The sequence below is a fragment of the Pogona vitticeps genome, chromosome 2, assembly GCF_051106095.1.
Source record: "Pogona vitticeps strain Pit_001003342236 chromosome 2, PviZW2.1, whole genome shotgun sequence".
NCBI lineage: Eukaryota > Metazoa > Chordata > Lepidosauria > Squamata > Agamidae > Pogona > Pogona vitticeps.
In genome coordinates this window covers 311573352-311596927 of record NC_135784.1, presented here as the reverse complement: position 1 = coordinate 311596927, position 23576 = coordinate 311573352, and the positions used below count along the sequence as shown (strand labels likewise).

The 23576-nt window shown below is 50.8% G+C and overlaps 1 protein-coding gene across 5 annotated transcripts in view; it reads right to left on the bottom strand.

The window, feature by feature from the left end:
- Positions 1-3221, bottom strand: part of CNTFR (ciliary neurotrophic factor receptor) — a 385998-nt gene extending 382777 nt beyond the window's left edge. The window contains exon 1 of one of the 5 annotated variants that reach the window (XM_072993042.2): positions 3004-3221. The gene's annotated coding sequence lies outside the window, so the exon portion shown is untranslated. Of the gene's footprint in view, positions 73-727; positions 1003-3003 lie in introns of those variants that run through there. The other 4 variants (XM_078384185.1, XM_072993038.2, XM_072993043.2 and 1 more) reach the window with 4 other exon arrangements.
- Positions 3222-23576: the final 20355 nt, after the last annotated feature.

Sequence of the window (23576 nt, the reverse complement as noted above, 5' to 3'; positions counted from 1 at the left end):
GAGGGAGGCGCGACCGGGGTGGGGGTGGGGGGTTCCCCAGCCTCCTTCCCCCTGCCCGGGATCGGAGGGACCTTCAGCGCGGCCCCCCCTCCGGAGCGCTTGGGCCACAATTAAGAGAAACTCCCGACCCCGACCTGGACGAGGGGCAGCCGCGGGCGTCGGGGATCGGGGCCGCTCTGTCCCCGCCGGGCGGGAAGGCACCAGTTGCTCGGCCGAGCGGCGGAGGGACGGACGAGCCCCGTGAACCTGTTGCCGCCGCCGCCGCGCCGCTCGCCTGGCCCCGCTCCCCGACGAGTCCCCGCCGGCCGGGCTCCGAGGCTCCCTCCGCGGCCAGGCGGCTCCAAGGTGGCGGCGCTTCCTCCTCCTCCGGGAGGCGCCCCGAAGGGCCCGCGCGAGCCCGGCCGGCCGAGGGGGAAGCGGCTCCCCACCGATCCGGGGCGGCGGCGGCGGCGGAGGAAGGAGGCGGTCCAGGCGGTCCGGAGCAGGAGAGGGACCCGACCGACCGACCGACGGACCTCCCCCCCCCGTTGGCCCCCACCCCACCGAAGGGGAAAAGTTGAGCGGCGCCCCCGGAGCCCCCCTTCGCGCACACACCCCCGCCCCCCCCCCCGGACGCGCCGGTCCCGACCGGGTGGCCGCCGCCGCCGCCGCCGCCGCGCCCCAGCCCCGCAGCATCCCTGGGGCTCCCCCGCCGCTCTCTCGCCCGCTCGCTGGCTCGCTGACTCACCGGGCTGCTGGCCCCGCGCCCTCCGCCGCCGCTTCCGCCGGGGCGCCCGCCGGCCGGCCAGCCAGCGCTCCCGCCGGCCGGCCCTCCGGCCGCTCGCCCGCTTCCTTCCTTCCTTCCTCCTGGGCTGCCCTGCGCTGCGCTGCCCGCCCGCCCGCCCGGTCCCCTCTCCGCCGGCGGCGGTGGCAAGAGCGGCGGCCCGGCCGGCTTCCCCGCACCGGCTGCGAAGAGAGAGCCGGAGCCCGCGCGCCGCTCTTTTAAACGCTCCCTCCCTTCCCCCCCCCCCGACCCGCACAGACACGCGCGCGCGTGCACCCACACACACACACCAACCCTCCGCGTGCCCGCGCCGGCGCGCCCCACCCCCCCATGTGACCAGCCGAGGCAGCGCGCAGGGAGGGAGGGAGGGAGAGGGAGCCGCCGCCGCCGCTGCCGCCGGCAGGAGGATCGGGCCCCCTTCCCCGCAGTCGGCCGCCTCCGGTTTCCGAGGAGGCAGAGGATCGCCGGCGGCGCGAGAGGTGCCGCGCCCGCCCGCCCGGAGGCCCCCCGGAGGCCCCCCGGATCCCCACGGAACGGGTCGCCGATCCCCGAGCCCGAGGAAGGGGAGGACAAGCGCCGGATCCCTTTCTCCCCCCCCCCTCGTCCCGGGCGGCCGCCGCCAAGCGAGGCTTCCTTCTGCGGAAATCCGCGCAGGGGGGAGGCCGCGATCCAGAGCTGGCGGGTGCCGGAAGCCGGGGAACGCTTTACCTCCAAGTAAACCCAGACGGGAGCGACCAAGCGGCGGCCCCACGGGCGCTCCCGGCGCCGGAGCCAAGCCGCTCTTACTCTCGAGGAGGCGCCCGCTTTGCGTTCCGGCAAGCCCCCCCCCCCCCCGCAACGGGGCTCAATCGAAGCGGGAAGAGATGCAACCCGCGGGGGGAGGCTGAGGATTTCCCCTCGAGGGCTGGTCCTCCTGCGCGAAAGGCCACTTTGCCCACCCTCGGATCCGGATGAAAAGGAAAGCCATGAAGATGGAAGAAGAGAAACTTTGTGGCGCTTCAGATGATACTTCCAGGGGAGCTTGGGCGGATGCCTCCACTCATTCAGAACCGACTTTATCCACGCTGTATTCACAAGACCCAGAATGCACGTGTACCCGCCCGTGCGCAGGCGGCACCTGGCCATTCGCGCACTCGGCGCGCTAGAAGGATGGTTCCCACCCAGACCCGAGCCGTTTTCGCCGGACTCGGGAGATGCCCCGTAAGCTTGGGGAGGGGGGGGGCGCGCGCCCGGCCACACACATGCGCGCGGGCGCACACCCACAAACACGCGGAACCACCTGGCGCAACGACCCGAACCGGAGGGGAGCCGCGCCCCCCACCCCACCCCACCCCCGCCAGCGAAAGAACCAGGAGAACGCCCGCAAGGGCAAAGCGGGGCGCTTCCTCACGACGTCTCCCGACCCGTGTCAGCAGCAGAGAAGAGACGCTTCCCCGTCCGCCTCCCCTGGGGGCCGAGGGAGGCCTCCGGGAGCCCCGCGAGGGATCCTCAACACGGTGGCGTCTGGACAGAGCGCTCGCTCTGACGTCCTCGTTCACACGTCCCGCATTAACTCGTGTAATACGCCAGCTGTCCGCCCTTGCGCCTGTTGCGAGCCCGGAAAATTGCCGCGCATTCGGCAGGTCTGAGAGGAGAACGAGCGACGGAGGACAGAACCACACGGCTCTTTAGGATCACGCGCATGGTGGCCTTGCTCCCCCTCCCAGTCTTTGCGCGACCACCGCCCCCCCCACACAGTCGGCGCCGAGGGGGGGCGTCTTCCTTTCCCTCGCCCCCCCCTCCGGCACGGCTCGCCCGGCCTCACTCGCACGACCGCGGGCTTCGGAAGCGAAAAGCCAGGCTGAACGAGCGTTCTCACGACCCAAGCGGAGGGGACGGGACACGCGTCGATGACACGCAGGCCGGCTGGGTCCACACCTTGTCCCCTCACGTGTGTTGACTCCTCTCGCGTTTTCACACACGCCGGTGACTCGCGTTCAGGTCTGCCCGCGCGGGCACCCGAACACGCACTCGTTGCCTGATGCCCACGAGCGGCCGGTGGAGAAAGGGGCGCTTCTTCTCCCCCCCCCCGCCCCGCTTTCGAAACTCGTGCATTGATTTTGACGAGCACAGGGAAAGAGGGCTCCTGTTTGGAAGCTGGTCTGCTACACGGGCACCCCATTAGGCTGCACTGCCCCCCTCCCCTGGCTCCGCCACCCCTCCCTCCCGGAAACGCGGCTCTTCCCCCCCCCCCCGCTCACCTCGCTTCGGATCCCGCGCGGCAGAGAAGGCGACCAGCCCCCTTGGCCCGCGTTCACACGGCCCGTGCGCTCGGACCCGCGCTGCCCGGCTCGCTTCCTCTCCGCCCGCGTCTCCCCCGCGCCCCCCCCCCACGGAACCCAGCCTGCGAGCTGCCAATCAACGGCGCGGGCGCGGAGGGGGGGCGCAGAGGCGCTGCTGGCGAGCGCCGTCCGCCGGTCCGAGCCGGGCTCCGGAGGAGGAAGGGACGCGCGTTCCGGAGGCGCCTCCGGGGAAGGGGGGCGGGAGGGGGGGCAGCCGTTTTGGGGGGTGGGTTGGGGGGGGAGCCGGCTCTCGGCGGCCGGACCCTGCCCAGCGCTCTGAGCCAGGGCGCCTCTGAGCACGTGCAGAAGGTCAGCCTTCTCCCCCCCCCCCGCGCGCGCGCACCTGGCGCACCTCGCCGCGCTCCTGGTCAGAGGCAGGCCGGTTGGGGGGGGGTTCCCGCCGGGGGGGGGGAAATAACAGCAGTCCTAGATGGGGAGTTGCGGAGATGAAGTTCAAAACACACATGCACGCACACATACAAACATCCCTGCCTCGTCTCAGTCGTATTATTTAATTTTTTGGGGGGGGGGGAATCACATGTTTTAACTTGTTTTCCATCTCTTTTAAGTGCCTTCAAACAATAGTCCGCCACCGCCTTTCGCCGCTTGGCTCCGGCGATGGTTTGGGGTCTTTTGTCTCGAGGAGGGCCGTTGGGGCCAAGGCGGGAGTCAGAGGACAAGCGCCGGAGGGTGGCGGGTCGGAGAAAGTCCAGCTTGTGGAATGGGTCTCCCCGCAGAGGGAGCCCGGAGCCCGACCCCTCCCTTTTCAGAAATGAAACCTCCCCCCCCCCCCGCTTCCGCTGGTTCTGAGCAATGGAAGCGCCCCCCTCCCCTCCCCCCCCCCCCCCGATTCTCACAGGCCCTTCTGGGGATGGGGCTCCCCTGCAAGGGTTTTGGATGGATGGATTTATGTTTATTTATTGATTTATTTATTTAAAATATTTATATCCCACCTTTCTCCTAAGAATCCAAGGTGGCTTAGGGTATTAAAAGAAACAAGGTTAGAAGCTAAAATATTAAATTAAACTGCACTAAGCAGATCTATTAAAAGTCATAAGAGCAATAGTAAAAGCTCAAGTAAAGCAACAGAATGAAACTCTTCCCTTTTTTGTTGTTGTTGTTGTTATTACTGTTAGATTTTAGTTTTCTGTTTTGTATGTTTGTATGTATGAATTTTTTTAAAAAAATCCCCAACGGTCAGTCAGTCATTTGCACCCGGATGCTGCTGTCAGGCTGAAGGGGGGGGGGGCGGTCCCAGCAGCTTTCCTGAAATGAAATGGAAACTGGGATGGGAGCCTTTCCAGGAGAGGAGGAGAAAGGAGGAGTTTTCTGGATGCTGCCCCTTAAGATTCTTCTTTAAAAAGTGTGCGCTTCTATACAGTATATTGGCACAACAACAACAATAACAATAACAATAAACAACAACAGCAACAACAACAACAAAGAAGTCAACCTCTTCTTCTGTGCCTCCTAAGAAGCTTGTTGGTGGGACATCTCCCTAGAATTCTACTTCAGATAAACGGTGCTCTGGGATCTTGGTTGCCTGGAATGACCGGGGAGAAGGAGATCAAATCACAGGGTGGAAGACAATCGGAGAGAGGCCAAGTAAGTCCCACCACCACCTTTCTAAAATCAGTACCTGAGGGGACTATCACAAAAGGAAAAGCAAACATAAGAGAAGCGCTCTGTGGCATCTTGAAGATTAACAGTTTTTTATAATCACAGCACAAATGCTTGTGGACTGTCCTGTCGTCCTAATGATGTAGTTCTAAAGAGAGAGCCGGTGCACTGTTGTGCATAGAACGCCAGACGAGGTATCCAGAGATCTAGGTTAAAAACCCTGATTGGCCATTGGAACTCAAGGAAGGGGTGTGTGCGTGGCAACGGAGAAGCACTCCTTGAACATCTCAAAAACCCTATGAAGGTCACCATGGGTTGACTCAGTGGCACTTAAGACATGCAGGTCCCGGTAATACATGCTTTAAAACATTTTCCCCCTATCTTAAGATATTGCAGGTCTTCTCTGCCCTCCCACAAAATTTGACCAGAGAGTGAGAGTGGAGGACCAGGCCCCGTGGCCTTTAATCCCTTGGGCTATGAATTGCCATCAGCCATTCTCACGATGTGCCCAAGCCAACGTAGACATCACTGTTTCAGTAATGTGTATATGCTAAAAATTCCAGCTCGTTCTAGGACTACTCTGTTTGGAACTTTGTCCTGCCAGGTGATACCAAAAATCTGTCGGAGGCAACGCATATGGAAGGTGTTCAGCTTCCTCAGAAGATCTCCTGGATGGAGAATGAGTGCAGGGAAATCGCCCCAGAGGGAGACCACAGCTGAGATACAAGGATATGTGCAATCAGGATCTGAAGGCCTTAGTAATGGACGTCAACCGATGGGAAACCTTGACATCTGAGTGTTCAGCCTGGAGGCAGGCTTTGCATCACGGCCTCTCCCAATTTGAAGAGACCCTTGTCCAGCAGGCTGAGGCAAAGAGGAAGTCACAAAGGCAGCAAAATCAGGGAGCTGGACAGGGGACAGATTGTGTTTGTCTTCAGTGTGGAAAGGATTGTGTCACCCTTGAATTGGCCTCCTCAGCCACACTAGACGCTGCTCCAAGTCCTCCATACAGAGCACGGTACCATAGTCTTTCGAGACTGAAGGATGCCTAACTAATGCGTTGCTATGCACTGCACCCATCAGATGTTTTTCTGGAGCGCTCCAATAGATTTGACGCTTACAGTTCCCAAACACTTGGCTTTCAGGGTGCTTCAGAGACACAGAAAAGAATTAGGAACAATTCATGTGCTTTTTAGGATTACAGAAATGCAGAAGTAGGGAGATACCTTTATTGAAACAGTTCTTTAAAACTGAAGCAAAATTTTGTGGGGGAAATTCCACTGCATCAGGTTGGGTCTCACTCCTTCATAGATAGTGCAGAAAAATTATAGATAAGTGTGTTGGTACATGGGGGGAGGGGCAGTTTACAGGGTAATTAGCAAACCCTTTGTCTTAAGTTCAGGATGGAGATTTCCAACCCTGCTTCAAGGAGAGGTGCCCAAAATCACACACACACCCCAATGACTTTTGGAACCTAAGTCCAAACTCACCCCATGCAAGCAGTCTTGACGTTGACCTCTGCCAGGAATTTCTGGGACACTTCTCTACATTTTTTCTGCCCTATCCATACTGTTATGAAAACTTGCAATTTGTTTGATTTTTTTTTAGTGGTTCAATTAAAGGCGTTGACCCTTCTCTTTCACTGGAGACCCCTCTCCACGTAACACAGTAGACTGATAAAAGGCCTGGTGGGGTTCAGAAAGATTCAGACATGCTTTGCTGTTCACAACACCAGCTCCAAACAATCACATCTGCAAACAACTGAGGCAAATTGTAGAAGAGCCAGGGAATAAAATCAAGGCAATTCAAGAGCGCTGGCGGGATCCACAGTTTGCAACACACTCTTTCGAGCCGAAAGCTTAGCTCCACCCAAGAGTGTTAAAAAGTCCCACCAGGCCCTAGAAGGGCTACATGGGAGCTGCCGGGCAAGCTGCTCTCAGGGAGACCTCCAGGAACCAAGTGCCCACCGTGGAAAAAGCCCTCTCCTCTAGAAGCAGCTGCTTCCCTTCCTTGGGTGGCGTGACCGCTAGGAGAGCTTCCCAAGTGGACTTTGTGTTGGTGTGCCGTCAAGTCAGAATCGAGACCCCCCTCCCATTGGGCTTTCAAAGTAAATGATGTATTTAAGAAATAGTGTTACCAGTTCCACTCCCCCCCCAGTGCCTTGCCATGGCTGAGCGGGAATTCGAACCCTGTTGTCCAGAGTCCTGGTCCGTCACCCTATCCACTGTGCCATAGTGGGAATCACAAGAGGGCTTAAGGGTCCCTTACTTACAGGATGAAAGCTTGTTCCTGGTAACTAGACTTGAAACCCTTTGGGGCTTCTAAGATAACTTTGTCAGGTCCCTTATTTGCTCAGTTATGCAGCTAGCTCAGTATGCAACAGTGTGTCTACACTAGTGTTCTTTTTCACTTGCAGCAAAGTTTGGCCCTCAATTAGTTTTTAGCCCCTGATTCAGTGAAACTGACATAACTATGGAGTTACCAAGTCCCCCTTGATGCAAGAAGCCTGCTTTCTCTCTCCCTAGGATTGACAGCTAGCTGCTTTTGCAGTCCTCCCTCATTTATTTTTATTAAAGAGGTGATTTGGGAAAAAAAGGATCAAAGCAAAGGAAGCGTTAATCCTAATTGCACCAGAAAGGTGTCACACACACCCCTTCCTCCTATAACTGGCAGGGCAAGGAAGGGAAGAAACATGGAAGGTTTCATATCTCTGATCCACTGCGGATTGGAGACAAGAGAGGTTCTCCTTTGTACATTGAGTTCAGTTTTTGGGAAATTATTTTTCAAGCAGAAATGCTTTGCTGAAATTTGCTTGTGAGGAAAAGGAAAGTGCATGCACACGGACAAACCGCCTTGCAAATTTTAATTGTCTCGCAGGGTGCCAATTTTAATCAGCGAGGGACCTTTTCAATCAGTAGCACCGTGTGAAGGTTAAACGTTCCATTTATACTTTCGGAGTTGGTTTTGCTCCCAGCGTGTTGTCGTGAACAGGGGCTTCCGTCCGCAGCAAGGGCCCCGGACTTCGCTTCTCCACCCGAGCGTTCCCACAACTGCCCTTGAGCGTTTCCAAAGGTGGCTTAGTTGGGGTTTTATCCTCATTTACGTAGAGCAGCACGGTCAGCCTTTGGGTCATAGAAGGGGGGGAGGGATCCTCTCAACCCCAAATTAGCGGGGTCCCTCCCCCACCCTAGTTAGCAGCTCCTTGCTAGTGGGAGGATTCTGAGAGGTTTGCCCCCCCCCCCCCAAAAATGCAGGCCTGCATTTTCCAGCTTGAATCTGCTTGATTCAAAGGCTTTCAGCAGGTGTCCTTTGAAAGCTGCTGGCATGCCTTAGCTGAGGAGGGCACTGGGGTTGCCCTTTCAAAAGCACCCAGCCCTCTCCTTCCAGTTGGTCTTCCCCAGCCTCCCCCAGTATGTTGGATTACAACTTCCATCATCCCCACCTCCGTGGGTGTGTACATCCTCACTGTGCAATGAAGCCTTTCCCTGTAATGGATTGTTGTTTAGTCGTTAAGTCGTGTCTGACTCTTTGTGACCCCATGGACCAGAGCAAGCCAGGGCCTCCTGTCTTCCTAATCTATTAGGACCCATTTATGATCCATTATCTTTTTCTGCTGGTGAGATTGACAGGCAGGGGATGTAGTGGTTAGAGCAGGCATGCCCCCCAGAGGTCTTTGGAGGTAAAGCAGGGAATGACTGGAACAATGCATACCATGACTTTGAAGTTGGAAGCCGAACAGAGCTCAAGGAATTTATCGATTGGACGACAGTTCCCAGAATCGTGCCCAGGTGATATCTTGGCAACCCCAAAAGGCGAGGCCTCCAGTCTTTGAATTATGGTGTGGGTCTATTTTTAGTTTGGGGAGGGACTGGGATTGCGCAAGAAATGGTGTGACGGGTATTGCTCCTCATGGGGACCCCCACCCTGCCCGCAGCTGGCCCCCCTCCCTTGTTAGTGGCTCTGCTCCTGTAACTTCTCTGGTGGGGTTTTCTGCTGGTGTACCTTTCCCTCTAATGTATTGTTGTTGTTTAGTCATTAAGTCGTGTCTGACTCTTTGTGACCCCATGGACCAGAGCATGCCAGCCCCTCCTGTCTTCCACTGCCTCCTGAAGTCGGGTCAGATTCATTCATTGTTAATAGAGGTGGTCCTAAACAAGGTGAATCCTGCTCTCGCTCTCCCTGGGTGGCGGATTTTCTGGAAAGCCTTCCAAAAACTTTGGTGGGCAGCAATCCATCCTGATGTCAATTCTGCCAGGAAGCCCACCATTTTTCGTTAGGCATTGGGAAGGTCTGAGATGCTGGAGGATTTAGCTGGGCTTTGCCTGTGGCATTTCAATGGAGGTGCCAGTCCCTGGGAGGCACTAACAGCTGCTTGGTCTTGAGCCTACAGAATTGGGGGGGGGCACTAGAAATCCCAAGAACTGGAAGGAGTTAACGCTTCATCTTTTGGCTTCTTTCATTTGTGCCTTTTCTTTGCTCACAGAAAAGGGATGGACAGAATCAGTTTGCATCAGAAGAAGCCATGCTTATTCTTGGGTGCGCCTACCCCCCCCCCCAAAAGGGCAATGCAGGAGAGATGGAGGCTGAAGGGCCTTCTTGTTTTCCCTGGCCAAAATTCTGGTCAGCTCCCAATCGGGAAGGCGAGACGACACCCCACCGAGGCCTTTCTCGAAATGCTTCTGGCCTCAAGGGCAGCTTCTCCTCTTCGCTTTGAGCCGAGCGCCAGGCGGAGGGAGGCTCGGGGAAGAGCGGAGCTCGCTGCTTGGGATTCCTCCCAGGCCTCCTTCGCAGAAGCCCATCGTCCTGGGAGTTGAGTGCGCCTGCTTTGAACACTGAAGATGGGGGGAAAAGAATCTCTCTGCCAAAGGGGGGGGGGGAGGAAAGGAGAGGAAAGGAGAGGAAAGGCGAGGGAGGGAGGGAGGCTGCAAACAGGACAGAGGTGGAAAGAAGTGCCACTGCAGCCGAATTTGCTTCTTAAGCAGTCCCATTGCCTTGTAGCCCCTTCAGCCTGAAATACAGAAGTTTGGGAGATTGCCTAAGACCTAGCAAAGATGTCAAGCAATTCTCTGTATCCCCAAATTAAATTGCCCCATTTATCCTTCATTTATTTACTTTCCCCCATTGAGGAAAGGAACCATGGTGGCTGATTTTCATTGGATTGATGAAAAACAACAATCAATCAATTAAAAACGACAACACCCCAGACCAAATGACTTCAGCCTCATTTCTCTGAACGGCATCATTTGATAATCCTTGCAAAAGATGCTGGATAGCTGCGGAACCAGAGGTTAAGAGTTCAATTCCCTGCTGCGCCTCCTTCACAGGGGCTGGACTGGATGATCTTTAGGGGTCCCTTCCAGCTCTGCTGTTCTAAAATTACCATCATGACCATCATCATCGAGTTGGGATCCAACAGACTGTCTTCCCTCAAGAAAGAGTGTCAGGATGTTGGTCAGTTTGTCTGCCGTGTGGAACATGCTTTGGGGCTTTCTGTTACGTGTCCCTTACACACACACACACACACACACACACACACACACACACACACACACACACACACACACACACACACACTATACATACTTAGCAGAACGCCTTCTCCCACACACACACACACACACACACACACACACACACACACACACACACACACTATACATACTTAGCAGAACGCCTTCTCCCACCTAGATCTACTCGAGTCACTCGCCATAGCCAGGAAAGAAGGCTGAGGGGCCTGACACTGAGAGAGGCCTGAGAAGAAAGAACAAGAAATCAGGCTTTCTCGGCGGTGGCCCCTCGACTTTGGAATAGTTTGCCATCAGAGATTTGCCTGGCACCCTCGCTGGGTGTTTTTAAGAGCCGATTAAAGACATGGCTCTTTAAGCAGACCTTCCCTCCTATCAATACTTGATTTTCCATTTTATTTAGTTTTCTTTATTTCTTTCCATCTTGTCTAATGTTAATCTTGTTAATTTAAATTGTTGTTTTAACTGTATATGTATATTGTTTTATGAATGATTTTATGTAAGCCGCCCTGAGTGGACTTTGTTCTAGAAGGTGCGGGATAAAAATCTAATAAATAAATAAATAAATAAATATTTTTTGATTTAAAATATTTTACCCACCTTTCTCCATAAAAGGACCCGAGGCATCTCAAATGAAAATCTGTGTAATGGCCAAATGAAATGATTTGTCTCCAAAATGGAAAACCAGGGAATTTTCAGCCACACTGAGAACAGCAAAGCTTGGGACAGCCTCCCTCAGCTGCTGATGGTGATGAAATCAGTTTCTCATCATCGGCCTCTGCAACGCTCCACCTGCCTCCGACCTGCAGTTTTGGGCCCAGGTGCTCCAGACAGAGTAACTGAAGTGATGGGCAGTCTGAGAGTCTGCCTGCATCCTTGTCCAGCTGAACGCGGTGCCTCTGCTTTCACCCAGGGGCTTTTAGCTCCCTCGTCCCCTTGCAAACATGGACAGTCAGTGTCTCGACCTTTAAGTGTGCCTTGGTGTAAAAAAAAGAGAGAGAGAGAGAGAGAGAGAGAATGAAACGTGGCTGTCCAATGTCCGCATAGTGCCACAGGCTGTCTTTCCATCTTGATACACAAAAGAGGGGGTTTCATACGCAATGGTCGTGCTCTGCTGCTTTTAAAGGTGATTTTAATATGTATTTTATTTACCGTTTTAATATGATACTGGTTTCATGCTTTTAAAGTATTTGTATAGATATTGTTTTAGCCTTTAAATATTGCCCTTTTAATGTTGTAAGCCACCTTGGGTCCTTTTAAGGAGAAAGGTGGAGTAAAAATATTTTGGATGGATGGATGGATGGATGGCTGGATGGATGGATGGATGGATGGATGGATGGATGGATGGATGGATGGATGGATGGGCAGGGAAAAGTGAACACACAAAAAACCATGGGAAGAAGGAGACATTATTAATAAGCCCAGGGATCGCTCCTGGAGAGGAAAAGGTTTGGGGAGAAACAGAGTTTGAGAGTGGGTTGCCCCACTGGCTTATTTATAGCAGTGGCCTTGGAACCACTGTTGCGATGTATGGCAAAGGTGTTTTCGCTGAGCTTGGGATGAATGCCTTGAGCGACTAGGTCTTGGGGTAAATTGCTTTAGTCAGGGGCTGGGCTCTCCCTCCTTAGAGGTCTTCAGGCATATGCTCCCTGGCCAGGTGCAGAGGGACTGTGGGGCGCTGGATTTCTCGTGTGGACTCCAGGAGCTGGACTCAAGCTTTGAAGCTCAACTTGCCAGACCCTCGTTGTTCCCTTGCTTCTTGTTTTTGTTCAGTCATTAAGTTGTGTCTGACTCTTCATGGACCAGAGCACGCCAGGCCCTCCTGTCTTCCATTGCCTCCCGGAGAGTTGGGTCAAAGTCATGCTGGTCGCTTCAATGACCCTGTCCAGCCATCTCGTCCTCTGTCGTCTCCATTATTCTCCTCTTGCCTTCACCCTTTCCCAACATCAGGGTTTTTTGCAGGGAGTCTTCTCTTCTCATGAGATGGCCAAAGGATTGGAGCCTCCGCTTCAGGATCTGTCCTTCCAGGGAGCACTCAGAGTTGATTTCCTTCAGAACGGACAGGTTTGATCTCCTTGCAGTCCAGGGGACTCTCAAGAGTCTCCTCCAGCACCACAATTCAGTAATAATCATCATAATCATAATCATAATAGTAAAGCCTACAATTGTAATAATAGTAAAGCCTACAATTGAGCATTACTAAAAGCTAATTAATGGTGGGCTCATTAGGGACACTGGGGAAGTAAATCTGAGACATAAATAACTCAGTTATTTATGTTGGAAATCAGTAGTAGTCATACCAAATGTAGTGCTTTTATTTGCTAACATTTTGGAGATCTTTCCAGATAAAGAAGGAAATAAACTTTCGAAATATTTATAGGATAAAATGACATCGTGGCCCAAATCCTGTCCCTCTCTCCTGCCGGCCGAAGCCCGTTAGCCTACCTCTCGTTGGCAAACGGCCACACGTTAAGAAATGGCATCCGATTTTGCCGGATTGTGCAACTTGATACACAGCCACCAGCGCCCCACAATCACTTCCTAACTTGAGGCAGTTTGTCAGGAAGATTTACACCCACTGAGTTATGCTCATGTAAAAACTCAATGGTCCGCGTGTGTGGAGGTTGTCCCGGAGAAACTTTGGTGGAAGGTGTGTGGGTGGGGAGAAAGAAACCTGGCATGGCTTCATGAAGGAAGGACCAGATTCGAAGCCGAGGGAGTCTCCCTCCAAATGAGAGGGTTGCTGGCTTGCTGGCATGTGCCAACTGCTTAACTTTGGGGTACCTCTGCCATCTTCTCCCTGCATCACTGTCTTGGGAGTTAATTGTGATTTTTTTAAAAAAATGGTTGATGTGGAAGAAAAACTGGAGAGATTTCCTGCAGAAAAAAAAGGGGAGGCAGAGGATTCCAAAAGCCAAAGAGACTTCTTATTTCTCTGAAAATGAGGATTACAAGATTATGAGAGAGAGAGAGAGAGAGAGAGAGAGAGAGCACATTCCATCTGGATGGAGGTCTTTATAGGATAACATGAAAACATACTTCTTTCCAGCTTCCTTTCAAAACCTTCCACCAAATTTCTCAGCTAGTTGAAATGCTCCTGATTATTTATTTATATATCTCTCTTTTTAAAAGACGCCAATTTGCATCAAAATTTCACCATCTTCTCATCTTCCTTTGCAACTTAATGGAGCATGTTAAGTTGATTTTGATTTAAACAAACCCATTTCCTCTGCAGTTTTTTGTTTGTTAGTTAGTTTATTTCTTCCACCCCTTTTTTTTGGTGCATGTTAAAAACGAGGCAAAGACCATGCTTTGGCTTGCATACGGTTATTATCTCTGGGCAAATTAGGGCATGTGCCTACCGAACCCCAAATAACAGAGAGAGAGAGAGAGAGAGAGAGAGAGAGAGAGAGAGAGAGAGAGAGAGAGAGAGAGTGAGTGAGTCAGTTCTCTGATGGGCTAAAACTAAAAATGGCTAGAAACCCCATGTGCACAACAAGGGTTTAAGAATTCTTGGTGGCTCTGATGATGTTCATCGAGGGTCAGCCCGGGCTCTTTTTGTCCTGCATCCCAGCATCTCTTCTGCAGATCAGCCTTTCCCAATCTGGTGGCTTCCACCACTGTCAGCATCCTCGGCATGGGGACTGTGTGTCCAAATGGCAACAGCAGCTCTGGCCTCTTCGGCTCTCGTGCTTTTTTTGATTCAAACCTTGTACTCCCAGCCCTTCTCTTTCTCAGCTCCACCCCTTTAGTCTGAACCAATATTTCATAGGGGTTATGTGGCCTTCCCATTAGGCAGAGTGGGGTGGCTGATGCAGGCCCAAGAAGACAGCAGAACCTTTGTTATTTTTGATTTTATTTTGGCTAGTGGGTGGTGGTGGGGAAGTGACTGTGGGTGGTTAGGTCACTGCCCCAAATCTCCCATCCGGCATGGGTAGCTTTCCCAAGCTCTGACACCATGGCGTGGTCAAGCCCAGAGGATGTGATAGCACCGTCAGAAGGACTGCTCAAGGGGTGTTAGAAAGAGGCAGTTGCTCCTTCTTACTGTTTCCAGCAGGACGTCTAGAAAATGGTTAATTAAAGGCCCAGTGTGGTGCCATTGTTACCTCATTGGGTTATGACTCAGGAAGCCTGGGTTCAAATCTCCCCTCGGCCACAAAACTCGCCGAGTGACCTCTGGCCAGTCACGGCATACGATTGTTCTGAGAATCAGGTGGGCGGGTGGGCAGGAAAGCCATGCGCTCAATCAGGAGCTCACCAGGGATAATGTAGACTATAAATGCAATGATTAACAATAACCATCTGTAATGTATAGTTTGGATGCAGGCTGATTCAATTTGTACAGCCCTCCTGCCTCAGATGAGGTTGCCGCGGGGTGGTGTGGTGGTGGACATCAAGCAGCCGACGGCCACTGCAGAATAATCCTTGCCAATCCAGTCATAGTCTTGTAATTATTGAAGAGGGAGAGAAATTTCCCCTGTCAGGCAACAGCGCATTGATGCGACAGGAAGCCTGTGGCGAAGTGCGGCTACCATCTCTATTGACAAAGGAAGTATTGATTCATTCAATCCATCAATGAGGCCAGGACATAATTATCGTCTGCGGCGCACCATTAATGCCAAATGCCTCGTTATCCACTTCTTTGCTTCAGAGGGAATTCACGTTAACGGGGGGACAACAGATAGGCTGGATCTGTTTATAATGGTCTTTCCAGACATTGGTGGAGCTCAAAAAATAATTCATTTCCATAACTCACCCTGGGCACAAGGGAGGCGATCCTCCCCCTTCTTGAGCGATGCTCAGACCCTTGGAAAGAAGGCTGAGGCTCTTGTTGGGCTTCAGCCCGGCCCCTTGTCTCTCCTGCTGCTGCAAACATTTCCTTGAGTCTTTGTTTCTCTCTCCCTGTGTTTGTCTCACACCCATCTACCTGCCGGCACAGCCTCGCCTACTCTGGTGTATAGCTTTTTTCTCTTGGGCACATGCAGGACACAAAGGCATAGCACATAGCCCCTTGCTTCCTTTTTGTGCGTGGCCCCTGGGCAGCTGGTTGCAAAGCCCTCAAAGAGGCCGAGAAAAAGCCAGCAAGGAAAATATGTATATATATATCCCCCCCCCAGTCCTGGCTCCAGAGAAGGGAGAGGGAGGACCCCCCCCCCCCTGGGCTGGTGGGACCCGGCAGCTCCTGGGGCTGCTTCTCTATGCCTGCACTGCCATCTGCTGGCAGGGCCCTCCGTGGCCGGTCAGCATCTCTTTTTTGCCAGGGTGGGGCAAGGAAAGAGGAAGGATGGATTCTGTTTGGTGCTGAAACTGGGTCAAAGTCCATCTTACTCAAAGTAGGACTTCAGGAATGATGTGTGTGTATGTCTTTCTTTCTTTCTTTCTTTCTTTCTTTCTTTCTTTCTTTCTTTCTTTCTTTCTTTCTTTCTTTCTTTCTTTCTTTCTTTCTTGTGGTGAATCCAACATCTTGTCATCATTTGAAGCTCCAGCTTCTTGCCAGAGATTGTGCTGTGTCTGCTGAAGCTAGCAGCAGGGCAGCCACTTCCAAAGGACTGAGCTGTGATCAATAAAAATAAACACCATGGAAAACATGGTAGTCCTCCAGGTGGCACTAGGCTTTTCTGCAGTTGTTGTTGTTGTTTTTTTGCTGCTGACCACCATGGTTCCCCCCCCCCCGCCTCTTGGCAAAAGAAGGAAAGAAGAGCTCCCTGTGTTGTGTGTCTTCTCTTCCCCCCCCCCCCCCAACACTGACCAATAATGCTTGGATGGTCTTAGACTGTGGGGGGGGGAACGGAGGGGGCCATTCGGAGGGAGGAAATTGGCCCCTTGCTCAGAGAACCGCTTTCCTGGGGGGCATCTCTCCTCATCTGGCCTCAAGGGACGCCAGGGGCATTGATCCTCCAGAGGCCCCATAAAGACCCTTCAAGTGTTCCCACACCAGGTTAAAAGCCCTTGAAATGTTTCTTCCACAAAAATACTTCAGATGGCCTCCTTAAGGTTCCCCCTGACATTGAGTCCAGTCGTGTCCGACTCCAGGGCGCGGTGCTTATCCCCGTCTCCAAGCCGTAGAGCCAGCGCTTGTCCATAGACAGTTTCCGTGGTCCCGTGGCCAGCGCAACTAGACATGGAATGCCATTACCTTCCCACCGTGGTGGTACCTATTTATCTACTTGCATTTTTACATGCTTTCCAACTGCTAGGTTGGCAGGAGCTGGGCCAAGCGATGGGGGCTCACTCCATCATGTGGATTTGATCTTACAACTGTTGGTCTTCTGACCTTGCAGCATAGAGGATTCTGTGGTTTAACCCGCAGCGCCACCACGTGCAGCAAATCAAGCAGTTTGTGAAGCGGACTCCACTGACAAGTGTTTGAAAACATTTGGGATTGGCTCTGGGGTTCATGGAACCCCAGATGTGTTTGATGAAGACGGGACCCTTCCATGCACACACACTTTATAATACAGGATATGGGTCTCGTTCCATCCCTTCCCCATACACGCACACCTAGGAGAGGGTGGAAATGCCACTTCTGCCCAAGTTGACCCAGAGTAAAGAAAAGACCCCATGTGTTCTGTGGGCCTTACTCCCAAGTAAGTCTGTGGTCGTAAGAGAGCCAGAAGTGGTGAATGCCCCTCTTGTTAGCTCTATTTCCCACCTTTTGCAAACAATGCGCCTCCATCACGTTCTTGCAGAAAATGAGTCCAACATGGAGGGCCTTTTGACCAGCTCCCACAGCCTTCTTTTATTTTAGTTGTTAAATCCAGTGTGGTGGGTTTTTTTTAAAGTCCTTGGCAACTAATTGACATTCACACCCTCTCCGAAGTGATTCTTCATCGTGGTTTCAGTTTTCACGAGTGGCATGCTGTGTAGCAACGAGGACTCTATCACTGATAAAACATATTTTCTTTTATTGCTTTTTAAAAGACCCTGCCCAGTATTACACTCTACTACGGCTACTGCAAAATGTGCCCTTTTTCTGAAGCTCTTAATTTGAAATTTAAGGCACGGCTGTTGTCGGTGGGATTCTGCCCTTGCCAAAAAAAGAGAGAGAGGCATAATAATAAGAGGCCCTCTGACGAATTCTTCTCTCACAAGAGAAGGAACGAGGGATGTCAGGCTTGTGAATGGTGCTGTTGCAGCCAGAAAATTCCAAGTGCGGCCTTCAGTGAAAGTGTTCATCTTCGTCAAAAGAGGAAATGTAGCCACCCTGGATTGGGGGAGGGGGGAAGCTCCTGATTATCCATTTGTATACATTGGAAAACGTGAAGGCATCCCCAAAACTTCTAGTGAACAGAGAGGCCGTTGCAAGCATCTCAGGCATACCTCTCTGTTGCTCCCTGTCTCTGAGAATCATGGGAGATACAAGAACGGAGATAAGAAAATATTTCTTTTCCCAGCGTGGTGTTAGTCTGTGGAACTCCTTGCCACAGGATGTGGTGATGGCATCTGGCCTAGAATGCCCTGAAAAGGGGATTGTACAGATTCCTGGAGGAAAAATCACAAGCCATGATGGGGCGGAATCATCTGCAGGCTTCAAAGGAAGGGACCTCCAAATGCCAGAGGCAGGGGAAGAGGTCTCCAGAGACAGGTCTCTTGTGGTCTCTCGTGGGCTCCCAGAGGCATCTGGTGGCGCCACAGTGAGATCCAGGAAGCTGGACGAGAGGGACCCTTGGCCTGATCCAGCGCAGGGCTTTGCTTATGTGCTTATGTTCTTAAGGTAAGGAAAAAGGAAGTAACTCATCACAGGTGGCAGAGTTATCTTGTGGAATTTGCCATTAGCAGAGGTAATGATGGCCACCACCTTGGACCACTCTTGAAATGGTTGGGATGCTAGTTACAGTACAATGGCCACGGTTCAGGACAGCCATGGCTCACCTTTGGGATCAGAGGTCATCTGTTTCTTTAGATCCATTGCCAGGGAACATGAACAATAAAAGTGGGCACAGTTTAGGGCTGTGCCCGTCCCTCTCCCGGCAGTTCGGGTCCAAATAAGGGCACCCATTTCTCCTCCCATTTCCTTGTGCAATCAATGTTATAAAAGTCCTAGTCTTCTTATGCATAACACATTTTTTTTCTTGCCTACACTTGGAGGCATGACTTCTGTCACACCTTTTATTTAGCTAAATAAAACAGCAACCGTTTGAACTCCCTCTCTCGTGTCAAGGTTATTAGTGTTAAAGCTTTGACTCGCTATTCCAGGAGACTAGCTCCTGGTTTCAACACAAACACACATGCAATAAGGGCCTAGTACCCTAGAAATGCATTAGGGGAAAACAGCAAGGTGCAAAAGAGGTGGAGAAGGGGAGGAAAAATGGAGAAAACAAGGTTCGAACTATATGCACAAATCTGGACCGGAGCTGAAGCCAGTGAGACTGCAAGGAAATGCACAGTCTGCCAACCTCACCCAGAGACCTCACCCAGAGACAGCCATTAGCCTGCACAGGAGAGGCCCATGCATCTAGTGGCGGGACTGGGCAGCTAACAACAAATAAATACACAAACCACCCATGCACCCACACATTTTTTGACACTTCTGCTAAATTTAGATTTGAAGTGAGGGATCCGTGCACAAATAGCCCAGATTCCATTCATGCTTCACCAGTGATTATCCACTGTGGCCAACTGTGCCTTTGCTTTTTTGCTTCTCTCCTACAGAAAGATGGATTTGGCCACAGTGATCCTTCCTGGAATGGCCCCTTGTTTAGACTACCACAACCCACTGTCTATGGGGCTGCCCTTGAAGAGTGTTTGGAAATGACAGCACAGTCTCTATGTCAGGATCTCAGAATGGCAGAACCCCTTTCTTCCTTCGGGTGGCCTAAGCGTTTATTAAGAGATGAATTTTTTTTCTTTCAGCCTAGTATCTGAATAACCTTAGATGTCATTTAGATTCATAACAGAGTTAGGTAAGTATTTCAGGGGGACCTTAACACATTTGGTCAACAGGGATCTGCCATTTTCTCCCCATCCCACCCCAACTATGTTTTCCCAAACATTTTTGTTTCTAATGAAGATCTTTTTGCTGCTATTGGCCTGCTTAGCATGATATCTGTTTATTACGACCATTGTTTTCAAAATTTTAATTTAATTTTCACTTTGCCTTGGGGACCCGAAGGCAACTCATGAATGTTATAAATGGATTTTATAAATAAATACTAAGCCCAGCATCTCTGGAAACCCGAGCATTTTGAAGATTTTATGAATAAATACTGAGCAGAGTATTTTGGGAAATACCTCTTTCTGCGCTTCCATATCTCCTTTGCCCCGGCACAGTTTTTAATTTCCCTACAGCTACACTGAAACTTTGGCCCCTCTCCCCTCCACCTGCCCCTCCATCCGCTCCCACCAGCCATTTCGTGACTGACCAGCCTTGACACAGAAAAGTTAAATTTCCCTTTTGGTCTCTCTAGCCGTCCAATCTGAAATACATGTTGGGCCACGAAGCTCAGAGGCAGTTTTGCTGCTGAGCCTTCCGCTTCACAGAAAAGAGTGCTTTCTTCTTGGGAGAGGCTAAGAAGTCTGCAGGCAGGCTGGGAGCAATCACTATGTATGCATGCATGCATGCATGCATGCATGCATGCATGCATGTATGTATGTATGTATGTATGTATGTATGTATGAGTGTGTGTGTGTGTGTGTGTGTGTATTTATTTATTTATTTATTTATTTATTTATTTATTTATTTATTTATTTAAAATATCTTTACCTCACTTTTCTCCTTAAAAAGGACCCAAGGCGGCTTACATCCTTGAAAGATGATACTTTACAAAATACAAAAGGCACCTGAACGATGGGATCTGTTATGTAAATGGCCTGAGTCACATCCACCCTCACTACCTTGTTGCAAAGATTACAGGAGGATGACGCACGTGAAGGGCTTCGAACAGAGTCTATAAATGCAAAGACTTTTTTTAAAAAATCAGATTGGCAAGGGGGTCTGACTTGGTGGAAAGTGTGCAAGACATTTTATTTTCCCCGGAGAGCTTCCTCTGGCAAGGCAAAGCCAAACGAAGAACCCAGGCACGCCTGCCGCCTTGACAAATCCAGTTAAGCGAAACCGACGCTTGGTAACCGATCTTGGGTACCACATTGTGTTTCCCGGATCACTGGTTACACAACTTGTCCCAGCGTTCCTAAACACACATCCTCCCCGGCAGGCTGAATGAGAGCAGCCGCCACCCTCAGCAGGAGAGCATTCGGGGCCATTATTTCAATTAATTGCACATGTTAGCATGCCAACGAGAAATGGAGGCTTAGCACCCGTTATTCAAATCAGCCCCTGCCAGTTATATATCCATGTCATTAGTGACAAGGAAAACACACTGGGAATCCAGTCTTTCTGCCTAGCTGGCTGGTACCTCCTTCGGCACCATCTGACTGACGAGAACTAGTGCAATGCCACTGGGTATTTGTTGATGGGTGCTGGGGAAAGTTACTTGTTACTTTTGCAGACTACAGTGCCCAGAATCCCCAGCCTGCATGGCCAGGGAAAAAAAAGGATTTGCAGAGATTCACCCAAAAGATTCACCTAAAAAATCGGGTGATAACGGTCTCCTGTGGGACTGTTTACAGTAGAACCTAACATCAAACATAGGCCATAAACTACTGCACTGTGAAATGCAACCTCACAACCATGACTCTGAAAGCCAGTGAATGTTTGAGTGTTTTGAGCTTCTAGTTCTGAAAAATACAGCATGCAAAAGGTCAACAACCTCTACCCAGCCACAAGGACCAGGGATCACTACACACAAAAGACCAGCTAATGACACCCATCAATCACAGTGACAGATAATGTCTCCTCCTTATCACAACAATACACCCACAACAAGACACACTAATCACCCATCTGCCTAACGTGCTTGCACAAATTAACATGGCTATCTCTTCTAATGTCACTGAAGTGACCAACATGAATTTGACCCAACTCTGGGAGGCAGTGAAAGACAGGAGGGCCTGGCGTGCTCTGGTCCATGGGGTCACGAAGAGTTGGATGCGACTTAACAACTAAACAACAACATCTCTTCTAAAAGAATAATTTTAAAAAGTCTCCCGTGTCTGGTTCAAGGACTTTGCATTTTCCAGAACCTTGCATGACTGTTTTTCAAACCTTCTAGGGATGCTTCGGGCATTCGCCTGGATCCTGAGCTTTAGCTCCTCTGAGCCCTTCATTAGGTGCTCCCACTTATTTTCCCAGGTCTTTTAAATTCTTAATCTTTGCATCTTATGTCAACTTAATTTATTTCTTGTTAAAATTGTTTTGTTATGCTTATTTAATTCTTGGTTTCACATTGCCTAGTTTTGTTCTCCTTTGAAGCCTTTTAAAAAACAACACTATGCGGCTTATAAATATCGCTAACATGCAAAGAAGCAAACCACAGACATTGTTATAATTTCCAGGGGCTCCTTTGAGTTTAATTTATTTTATTCTAATATTTTTGGACACAGAATCCCTGACTACTTAGAAACATTCTGGGGGGCTCAACGCCAAGTGTAGAGTCTTGGTGTCCTGGGTAGCAGCTAAGCATCCTAAATTTGGGTGCTGGACAGACTTGTCAACTTTTGCCTGTCTGCTCTGTGCACCCAGATAAAAAGGTATTACTTATGTGGAAAAACCAGAGGATCAATCATTGACTGTTTTGAATTTATAGGCTGGCATGAGAGGATGGCATGTGTGAAGAGTAGAGAGAGAAGAATCAGCAGAGAGAGAGAGAGAGCAGGATGTTTGCTGTCCATTTGCTGGAGGCACAGTTAGAGCAGAGCTACCTTAAAACTCTCTCTCCCTAGCTCACAAACTGCTGGATATATTCTCAAAGGCTTTCCCAGCCGGGATCCGACAGTTGTTCTAGGTTTTTCAAGCTGTTTGGCCATGTTCTGGGGTTTTTCCTTCCTAACGTTTCTCCAGTCTCTGTGGCCGGCATCTTTGGAGGACAGGAGTTAGAACTCTCTCTGTGTTCTCGTGTAGTGTGTGGGATAGTTGAGCATTTGTAGCTGTGGGATCAGCGGAACACCCTGGTCATCATAATCACCCAATCTCCTGAAAAGGACAAAAATCTGATACCACAGTTACTACTACATACTATCTTACATAGTACACCAGAACACAGACAAAGTTCTAACTCCTGTCCTCTGAAGATGCCAGCCACAGAGACTGGTGAAACGTTAGGAAGAAAAACCTTTGGAACATGGTCAGAAAGCCCGAAAAAACTAGAACAATCATCAAAATTCTGGATAGCTCAGTGGCTGAAGAGCCAGGGCTTGGGAGTTTGATTCCCCAATATTCCTCCTTGACAGGGGCTGGACCCGATGATCGAGAGGGTCCCTTCCAGCCCTGAAGTTCTGAGATTATTATTATATCTTCTGGGGATGCCTCTGTGGTGGAAGAGAAAAAAAAACCTATGGATTAGTAGGGTGAAACTCTAGGCTGATTTGCATTGGCTTTTCAATCATGCAGTCAATGGTAAATATGCGTTAGACTGTCCCAAATCCTGGAGCATTTCCCACATTATTTGTCAATGTAGACTTATCTTATCTGTCGGACACCACACCGGGCAGGTTAGTTGCACAGGCTGGGGTAAGACTGCCAAACAGTGGGTTTTGCCCTGGAAAACTTTAGCATCGCTTTGGGGGAGATGATCACAAACTGAGAGGGACTGTCGGTGGAGCATGTTTCTCTGGGTCCTTCTTGAATCAAATTTTTCCGAATGACGACTCTAGGAGTAAAATGTCCCTGGGCCCTTGTGTTCGGAATAAAGCGTATTCTCTGCCTCTTGACCCCGTGCATTGTCATCTCTGCGGGACGGGTGCTGCTCTTGGGGGTTTTTTCCAGGTCTCGTCAGCCCAGCAGATGGATTCCACCGACAGCCTCCAAGCACTTGAAACCAGTTCATACGATGTTACATAAATATTCTCATCATTTGGGTAAGTAAAATCATTTTCAACTTGTGCTAGCCTGGCAAAAACATGTCGAAGGAGACATGTGGGGAATCTTGGAGTGGAAAATATTAGTAAGGTTTTAAAAAACAAAACAAAAAGAAAGACAGAAAGAAGGGAAGAGAGAAGAGAAGAAACATCTGAGGCCAACAGCATCTGTGTTTTTGGGCCACTGTTGAGTGGAAACTCAGAAGGAGAGCCAGCACGCTATAGTTTCAGTTTGAAAATTTATTAGAAAACAATCCAGAGCGTCGTTTTCAAGCGAGGAAGAAAGCATTTGCTTCTTTGCTGGTTTCTTTTTCCATCGCAGAGGGGCCTCCGCAGGTTCCAGAGGGAGATCTTTCGGGGTTCTTGTCCAGAGCTCCCCACCCGAACATCATGGAGCTGGTGGCAGTGGCTGATGGAGAGCGAGGAACCCAC